A 9,926-nucleotide genomic window follows, 5' to 3' on the forward strand; every position below is an offset into this window, starting at 1 on the left:
GAACATTGCAGGTAAGTATCCATGCCACGGAGAAGAACTGCACCTCTGCCCTGTCAAATTCCAGTAGGCCAACCGCCCTGTATCTTTGACGTGGGCAAACACAAATTCGATGGCACTCTTTATTGATCACGCAGCCACACTTCATCCCTGTTTTCAATTCTATCGATATCTCACGTCCATGACTCCATTTCACACACATTGCATATGTTACATTTTTCTGATTGAGATATCATCAACACATTGCCCCTGTTTCATACAAACCATCTCTATCACACCCACCCACGCACGTACCTGCACCTAAAGAAGAAGTGCGCGCATGACGCACGTACTCATGTCTCGTTCCCGGCCACACCCGCGCGGGTACATGGTGGAGTTTGTTTCTGTACGAAAAGGTAGCCCACGTGATAATTTGACACGTGTAGCAGTTGTTTACTTGAAGGAGGGTCGGGTACCACGCCTAGAATATAAAACGATTGCCGTGGGGAAAATGGAAAAATGGGTTTGTCTCTTGTGAGTCTCGTCACACAATATCACACAAGGCCGTCGTGGCCTCTCTCTCTCAACGTTGGTCAGTGATCCGGCCGCATCCCGTCCGCCGGCGGAAAGGGAGGATGTGCATCGTCTCTCCGTTCGACGGTGTTGAGGTAGCTCGTCCCGATCTGCGGTAGCCGCCGTTCTCTCTGACCAAGCACCGGCGCGGTAGGGCCTTCGCCACTTGCTCGCTGCCGCAGTATGGGCAGATCTCGGCCGCCGGCGTCCTCCTAGTACAGCTTCCTCCGGCCTTGCTCCAGTGCCCATCTTCCCACGTTGCTGCATGTGGATCTTCTTTAGTTGTTTACTTAAATCGTATCTTGGCCGGCATACTTTCCATCTTGCAATCTCGTCCTCAAACCATTTTTGATAAACCACCATGTGCTATCTTTCCCTTTTTACATGGAACATGCTTCTTTTTTGTTGGTGTATGTGTCTTCAACTCGTGTTATTGGGCAGTAATTGTTTCCTTTCGGCCTCCTTTTGCAAACAGGGCTATCCATTTTCACCTCGTTGCTATGGCGACCTTTTGGTGAACTGCACAAATCACTTTTCTGAAGAGTGTTTTGTGTAGTTCCGCCAAAATGTCACACGGGCAACGTTTTTACATTTCTGTGGGACTACGGAAAGGGAGATTGGTTTTGCTATCCTCCTCATCCAACTCCGTGCCTAATCTTCTCCGACAAGAAGTTAGTCCTAAAGAGAGATCATAGAGGTGATCGGCTTCTATTTATGTGTGTTATGTTTCATCATCTAGTTCCACTATTATTGTAATCACACTGACTGGATATCTTTGCAAACAGGGATGGTCCGCCTAATTTTAGTGGAGCTGCACAAAATGATCGGATTGTGGTGTCCTTCATACACCTATTTTTTGGCTACAGAGCCGGGTGAAACTAGCTGCCAAGCAATGAACACTGTGCCAAGGAAATGGAGCCATGCCTACAAACAACATCGATCAATTATATATTTTCTTTATTTGTACACCTTCTCACAACTTTGTCTTCAGTTGTGATGTGAATATTGGCGCTGATCTGTGAACCATTGAGATGCATTAGCCATGGTAGTTTCATTTGTATTTGATGGAATGTTGTAACGAGATAATCTCGAGGCAAGACACATGAATCCTAAGTTGAAACCTTTTTTTTCCTGCGGGAACCAGAGTTGAAACCTTCATAGCATCACAATACAATTTCATCAAAATTATGCGTACATATAAACAAATCCTGAAGGATTGATAGCAATGCCAGAAACAATTCAACTTCATTTCACCGACATGTTGGACATCCTTCATCCGGCTCCACCTGCCATGCAGCAATATTGAGTGCACAACACAACTTCAGGGAAAGATTCACCCCAGTCGGTGCGCCGCAGTAGTAATGACTAGTGAGCAGTCAAATCACAGAGCCCCACCTCCTCCACAGTAAGTTGCTCGGACGAAGCAACCATCATTTCTCTGTTCCTTGAATCCGCTGGTACTCCCTTATTCCCACAGTATAGTTGCTCGGGCGAATCAGCCATCACTATATACACTCACGTGTGATGACCACAGGAGCTATCCATTCAGTTTGCATGTTAAAAAAATAAAGGTCAATAACTAATGCGGCAAACTTTCAAAAAAAAACTAATGCGGCACTTCGGGCCAACGCGGCCAGATCGCATTTTGCACGAGAAATTACACACCATCTTTCATTGACATGTGGTCCCGTTACAACATACCAGTGAGACGACAGCGAGTAGTAGGAGTATTTCCGAACCGACGTGTAGGCCGGGGCGCCCCTTCGTGAACCGTGGCAAACTGGCAACCGTCCACCGATGCTTCGCCTTTCCCTCTCGATTTGGAACTGCTGTCGCACGCTCTTCCTATCCCTCCTCCATTTTCCTTCAGCCCTTCACGCTTTCTTCTGCCATTGTTCGATCGTCTTCTCCATGGAGGGAACAGGACGGAAACGACCCGTTATTCTTGCCCCGATCTAAAAGATGACGTGGTGGAGGACCTCATTGATCGGTGCGACGTCATAACCTCAGCTAGCATGGTAGGTTCGTTCAAGCCCATTCTTGACTCAACTAATAACATCATTACAAGGAACCGAAGAGTCAAGGAACGGTTGATCTCCCCTATCTTCTTCGCCGTGACCCTGATGACCGGCGCCGTGACGACGGAGGCCTCGCCCTGTGCAAGTTGATGCTGCTTGATAATGATACGTATGATGTTAAGATGCCATCGCCTGAGGGCAAGGCCTGGGCAGGCGCAAATGGAGATTGGGTTGTTTACATTGGGTCCAACTGCGAGTGGAAACTTGTGAATGTGTACACTCGTGACCGGGTTCCACTTCCAAAAATCTCAGTAGACTGCCCAGAGTTTGAGCACACCGATATTGTACGCATGTTCAAATAAAATCATGGTGACTACCTTCTACGGAAGATAGCAATTTCTCGAGTTCCCACCCGCTCTTGGAATTACAACAACTATGAAGTTGTTGCTATCTACGACAAGCTTGTTGCCGTTGTTGCTGGTTTGACTCGTTGGACATTGCTCAAAATCAGTTTCTGTACACGGATGAGTACTGTGATGCAATTGAATACGAGGGCCTTGTGTTTGCTACCACCCCTCGTGGCACTGTTTTTGCATGGAATCGTTATGATTTCGGTACGTTTGTCTTCCAGCGTAATTATAATTGTTTCATCCACATGCATGCGGGTTAGCAAGTTTCCCTTTACTAATTAACCTTCTTCTTGTGTTTCCAAGGTCCTGTGAAAAGTCCACCACCTATACTTGAAAATTTTTATAACCAAGGGGGAGATGACGATGGTGATGATCACGAGCATGAGGACGAGAAACGCCCATATACTCGTTGGCGCCTGGCAACTAATTCCGATGAAACCTGCATTGCAATAGGTTATTGGATGAGGACAATCATCAACAATAGTAGTACCCTATTTTTACTAGCTTCACATGATTCGCGCGTCGTGCGGGTGTTTTTACTGTAGCCATATTGTACTACGTAACCAGCACCTCGAATCCTCGATACTAGTAGTACTATATAGTAAGTAGTAGGAGTAGTAGGGTGGCATGGGCCAGAACAAGCATTCACGTCCATGAGTATGGCACACGCCACCAGCACGACTTCCATCTGACACCATATTTCTTGGAGTCCGGGCTAGAGCAATCTCTTCAACCTCATCGTTTCTCTAACTCAGCCATCGCGCGGCGGGCGAGGTGGGGGTTTGCCGATAGTCGGTTTCCTCAACTGTGGTCCCACTTGTAAGGCCAACTCCAACGCTCTATCAATATATGGATGTACTCTTCTTCCCAATACAAAAACTTGCATCCATTCTACTCCCTCCGTTCTACTACCTCCGTCCTGGTTTATAGGTCCCCTTTGTAGTTTTTGTCAAATTTTGACTAAAGATTTAACTAACAAAACTTTAATGCATGTCAAGAAAAATTATCTCATTGGATTCGTATTTGAACATAGTTTTCAAAAATATAATGTTTGGTGACATGCGTAAACATTTTGTTAGTTTAATCTATGGTCAAAATTTGGCACGGAATATAATGGGAACCAATAAACCCGGACGAAGGTAGTATTTGTCAAAATATATATGTATCTAGACATGTTTTAGTATATAGGCACATCCATTTTTGGACAAATGGAAGTCAAGTATTTTAGAACGGAGGGAGTACACAATAAAAATTTTAAGTTAGCAGAACTACTCTAATCCGAGAGCACAACCGAAGATTTGGTCGGGTTCTTCCTCCTTTTGCCGACCCGTGGGACATCCAACATCCGGGTCGTGTCATGAAAGAAAATAGAGTGGTAGTTGATAAGTTGAAGCCACGAGATGTGCATGTTGGGTTAAATTGTAAATAGAATCTTACTACTCTTGAGTAACTCCAAAGCGGCCACCGAAGATATTTCTTGGATTTGTTTTTCATCACCAGCACGTCGAGGTGAAAGATGTGTAGGTTCAGTGGGTCCTCTTGCGTTTTCACTGACATGTGGGGCCGCATGTGAGCAAACAGACGATGGGCTCCGCGCGTCTGCTGGCTGGCTGAGAAGAGAGATAGAGGAGTGCTGAGCATGGACTATAGGAAATTTGTTCTATGTAACCAACACCTTGATATTCGCGTGTGGTTGTTTCTAGAATAAGAAAAGGAGGTACCTCTACTTATGTTACTCCCACTACGCCCAGCCTAAGGTTAGTAGGTGACCTTGCGCTTGGCTCTTTGCCTCTTCCGGAAGTCGATGGTTGTACAGTAGTTCTTCTGACAATCTGACACCAAATGAACTGTTGCACGTCCACAACTTGTAAGCAAAAGTTTCTCCTCGTGCTGCGAGCCACCGCGCATGCGTTGGCGAGGGAGAAGGCGTAATCAAGCTTCTCGTCGTTCTGCGAGTTGACGGGACGCATCAAAGTTATTTACTAGTAGTACGTATTCTCTCCAAAAAAGGGCTGACCATGTCATTGCTACCATCCCGTGCTCCGTCGTTGAGTATGTGCACTATTCACGTGCCATCGAGGAGAAAAAAATATTGCGTAGGTGCCATCGAAGTGCACGGCTCACTTACGGAAAAGGGTTTCCCCCCGCTCCCCCCCACCCCACACGACTCACTTACGCACTTCTTATCTGATTATCTCCATTTTCTTGCATGACACGTGCACCTTGATGCTAGATGTCTCGCGTGTTGGGAAAATGATGAACGAAGCTCACTTAAAAGAAAAGAGTTGAAGAGCATAGATTCCCGACGACCGAGGAGGAGCAAGGAAACTCGCGATGGAGCGTCTGCAAGGAACCTTGCACGTTTTCCCCTGTTTTTTGCCGCCTGCCCACCTATAAACAACTAAAAGAACATGAACTTTTTGCTAACCACTAGAAACGATACATCAGGATGCTAAGTTGAAGATGTTTTATACTCCCTCCGTTCCCAAATATAAGTCTTTTTAGATATTTCAATAAGGGACTACATACGAAACGAAATGAGTGAATCTACACTCTAAAATATGTACACAAGAGAACGCACTAACTCCATCCGATCCAACTCATGCACATACGCGCACAGCATGGAGCACACAGCGCACGTACACAAGACGTGCATGCACACACGCTCGGCCGCAGAATGCACGTGAATAACACATGCATGCGCACACACTCGGCTGCATGGAGGCGTGCGCCATTCGTGGCGACGTCCGGTTCGTCGTGCTATGGCGAAGCTCGCACGCAACGGCGCATACGCATCTCTTGCAGCACCTCTTTGCCGTCGTTGCTCAACTACTAGTCGGAGACGAAGACGACCGCAGCCTCGGCCTTAGAGCTAGCACCGATGGAAAAACACGCACGCTGCACGCACACGAGCACATACGGAGTGCCCACGATGTGGTGGTGGTGCGTCCCCGGTCGCCTCTACTCCTTCTACGCATGTTGTCTATCAAGGCAGCTGCACGCTAATGATGATGTGGGTGAGATCTTCTAGGACTCAGATGATGACGAGGCAAATTATGAGACACAAGGTGACGTACACCGTCAAGGTCCACGGTCAAGGGGGTGCTAGCAAGTGCTTAGATGTGCTTAGAGAAAGTACAATAGAGCTGAGTCAACGGGCTATAAGGAATACTCCCTCCTTTCCAATTTATAAGGCTTATCTCAACTTTTTTGTTTTTCCAATTTAAAGGGCTCATCTCCATCACATTTTTAGTTTCCAATGCGCCTTAAAACTATGCATGCAAGAATCCAATGCATGTAATGTTCCTACTCATCTAGTGGCCAAGCATGCATGCACTGTAATTAATCCAAATTAATAATTGGGTAGTTTTGTAATGTACGAGATACATTCCTCCACTCACAAAATGCGTTGGTTGATGAGATTTGAGATTTGAGCCCTATAAACTGGAAGGGAGGGAGTAAACAGTAGTATATTTCTGCTTAGATGGAGGAAAGATAAGAGGAGAGAGAAGGTAAGCAGGCTCTTCGTGAAGAGCCAACTCTAGCACGTGCTCCTAGGCACTTTGTAGTACATGTTGACTATAAGATGCGCTATAGGCTTACAGCCAGCACCTGGCTATACTATTAATGCTCTTTAGATGAGGTGCTAAGTGCATTAAATGGCTTAGTAACTCAAGTGTTCAATGCATAGGTGCTTAGTTTATTGGTGCCACATCATATTTTATGCCTACGTGGCAGGCTTAGCAGCTATACATGGTGGAGCACTGGGAGAGGCCAAGGCTGGTCATAGTGGGGAGTAACTTGTGCTGTAACATATTACTATGTTACTCTAAACATCTCTATAAACCGGAAAGGAGGGAGTAGTAACATAAACTAGTGTCATATGCAGAGTATGGGAGCACATGATATTTCCCCGTCCGGACCGATCCCAAGTTGGCTTCTCACCTTCTTGGCCCAACAAAAACCCCTCCCCCCTCCCGCGCGCGCTTCCTGCCCGGCGCCAACTGAGCCCGCCGCTCCACATTGATGGCAAGTCAGGGCGATGCGACCTCTCACTACTTCCGCCGTTGAAGCGGCGCGCCGACCGAGGGCACCGCCCGCTGCACGCCCGGCATTTGAGACTACACAGTGGATAGTAACTTTTAGAGCAAGTACTACTATAATTAGATGACATAAGCAGGCTATAAGGATTTAAATATAGTATTTGTGCTTAGTTGAAGGAGAGAGAAGAGGAGAGAGAAGAGAAGCGGATTGTAAACGTGTAGCCGGTTGTACTCCAACATACTCTACTTTGTGAGACAAAAGGTGGGGCCATTATTAATGATATTGTATTTATACTAAAGGGACTAACGGACGCCTTAATTACTCCTTTTTTTAGACAAACCTTGGTGGGGCTATTATTGATTCTTTTTTTGAGCTATTATTGACTTGGACGTGGGGTTTGGGGGCCAAAGGCCTACTATTATACTCCGACCTGACATGCTCTACCCTAGCCGCCGCTGTATCATATGGTTTCGCACCGTTCCAGATCTTAGCGCCGCCACGCAATTCTTCTCCAGCCCTCCTTCCGGCGTGCACCGCGAGAACGGACATCAGTCCTCTGAACCCCGCGTACGAGAGAGGGGCGATCAGGTTTTTGGGGAGCACACTCATATGACTGCTGCCAGCAACGACTTCCTCAACGACAGCCTTCTTCCCCGACCTTGGTAACCTCTTCATCAACGACATGAGTGACAACATCAACCACATTGGTTCTGCTCCCGCTGTACAGTATGTGATTCTGTCCTCCTGGTTTAGTCCGCATCATTAGTTTGATGTTCGCAATTGTCATCATGATCTATTTACTGCTGATTCAGATTAAATCGCATACTAAATTGCTCATATATTCAACAATCCAATCCAAAAACCTGATCACAGGCAATTTACTCCAAGTTGTTTTGCTGCGCTTTTGAAGCTGCCTACTTTTAAGGGGGTGCAATATAAAAGGTGGCGCACAAGAGCAGTATATTGGTTTCAGATCATGTGCTACTATGACGCCACTAAGGGTAAGCCTGAGGGCGATCTCAATCCTACACACCAGGAAGCTTTTCAGAACATGGATACCCTCTTCAAAGCCGCCCTGCTGAGTGTTCTTGACGATTCCATTGTGGATTCGTATATGTTGTTTGACAGCGGCAAGGACATGTGGGTTGTGCTCGAGGCCACGTTTGGGCCCTCGGGCGCTGGCAACGAGTTGGACGTCATGGAGCAATTCTGTGACTACAAGATGACTGATGAGCGCTCTGTTGTTCAGCAGACTCATGAGATACAATCACTCTCTAAGGAACTTGAGTACTTTAAGTGTGTGTTTCCGGACAAATTTGTTGCTAGGACCATCATTGCCAAGCTTCCACCTTCGTGGAACGATTTTGCTACTTCTCTGAAAAACAAGAGACATGAGTTTTCTGTTTTGGATCTCATTAGCACTCTCGATTTTGAGGAGAACGCAAGAGCAAAAGACACACGTGATCGGGTCATCGAGGGAGCTTCTAGTGCCCACATGGTACACGAGAAGATCTTCCATCCCAACCAGCCCCAAAACAACAAGAACAAATCTCAGGGGAAAGGCAAGTTTGATGCAAAGAACAAACCGTCACATTCTACCAACTTCAAGAAGAATTCTCATAACGGGAAGGGATACAAACCTCAGTTTTCGTAGCACCGCACAAAATTTATATGGCTGCATCTACCTGCTGTCAGCTAACCTCATGGTGCTCCAGGTATTCCTAAATTCGTAACTAGGTACAATGACCACCGCAAGATGAAATTAGCTTATTCGTACGTTGACTTGCTGAATGCAGTGCGGAACGATCCTGTCATGTCTGGAGGAGCAAACAAGCAGTGCAGCCGAAGGTGGAAATCAACCAAGGACTTATGAAATTATATGTAATCTTCCTCAGCCAGGTCAGTATCCCCTTCGTCCAGATGATCGTGTTTTGTCATGCCGAGCTATTGATATGTGCTACTGTTTTGCAATACCTTTTAAGTATAGCTACTGTTTTCCTATCTTTTCAGATTCAGGACAATGAATAGGATATCAGGGGAACTACACAATATGAACCCATGTTGAGTCATCTTTATTGCCTCATGTGTTTGCTGCAAATGTGTCAGCATCAATTGCTAGATTAGGCAGCTAGATAGCTGTGGACTTGCCAGCATGCTCAAAGTGCTCGCAACATTGAGAAGAAACAAGCATGCCCAGGAAATTAATGCGTGCGCAGGGAGGCCCTTTGCTCAGAGAAGCATCGACCAATTTTCTTTATTTCCCCACCTTCTCACAGTTTTGTATATTGGTTATAGTATGGTGAATCATTGAGAGGCATAGACATGCTGAACTTTTGTTCTTCTGAATGTTAGTTTAATGTGAGTGTCTGCATCTAGTACCGCATCCTATAATTTGGTGGATGCACACAGAGAAAATAAATCTCCTTAATTTACTCCATAACCACCCTATTTAATAGACCTAGTAACAAACCAGGCGCATGCAGTGGCCGGCGGGCACATGCATCCTGCATGCATGGCCAGTCATGCAGCAACGCAAAAGAAGAGAGCGGTTCTTGGAAAAAAGTGAGTAGTTAGTGTAGCGTGCCTTATAAACATGAACAGCTCGCTCTCCCGCTTCCGTCTCCCCACCCAATTCCCCCCGCTCCCCAATCTTCCTCACTCGTCCAGAAAACACCACTCACCTTCTTCCTCACTCGTATAGAAAATGCCTGATCCTCTTCTTCCACTCCTACAGAAATCCCCAGCCCTCCTTCTTCCCCACTCACACTGCCACTAGGCTCGTCTCTGGCTACTCTGCTCAAATCCGTGAGCTTGGCATGATGCCCACAAGGAAATTGGAGTCGGCTGGCCCCAGCGCCAAGAAGATGAGGCTCCCGCCAGCAGCGACGCCGGTTGTAGATCCCGC

The sequence above is a fragment of the Triticum aestivum genome, chromosome 1B, assembly GCF_018294505.1.
Source record: "Triticum aestivum cultivar Chinese Spring chromosome 1B, IWGSC CS RefSeq v2.1, whole genome shotgun sequence".
Lineage (NCBI taxonomy): Eukaryota > Viridiplantae > Streptophyta > Magnoliopsida > Poales > Poaceae > Triticum > Triticum aestivum.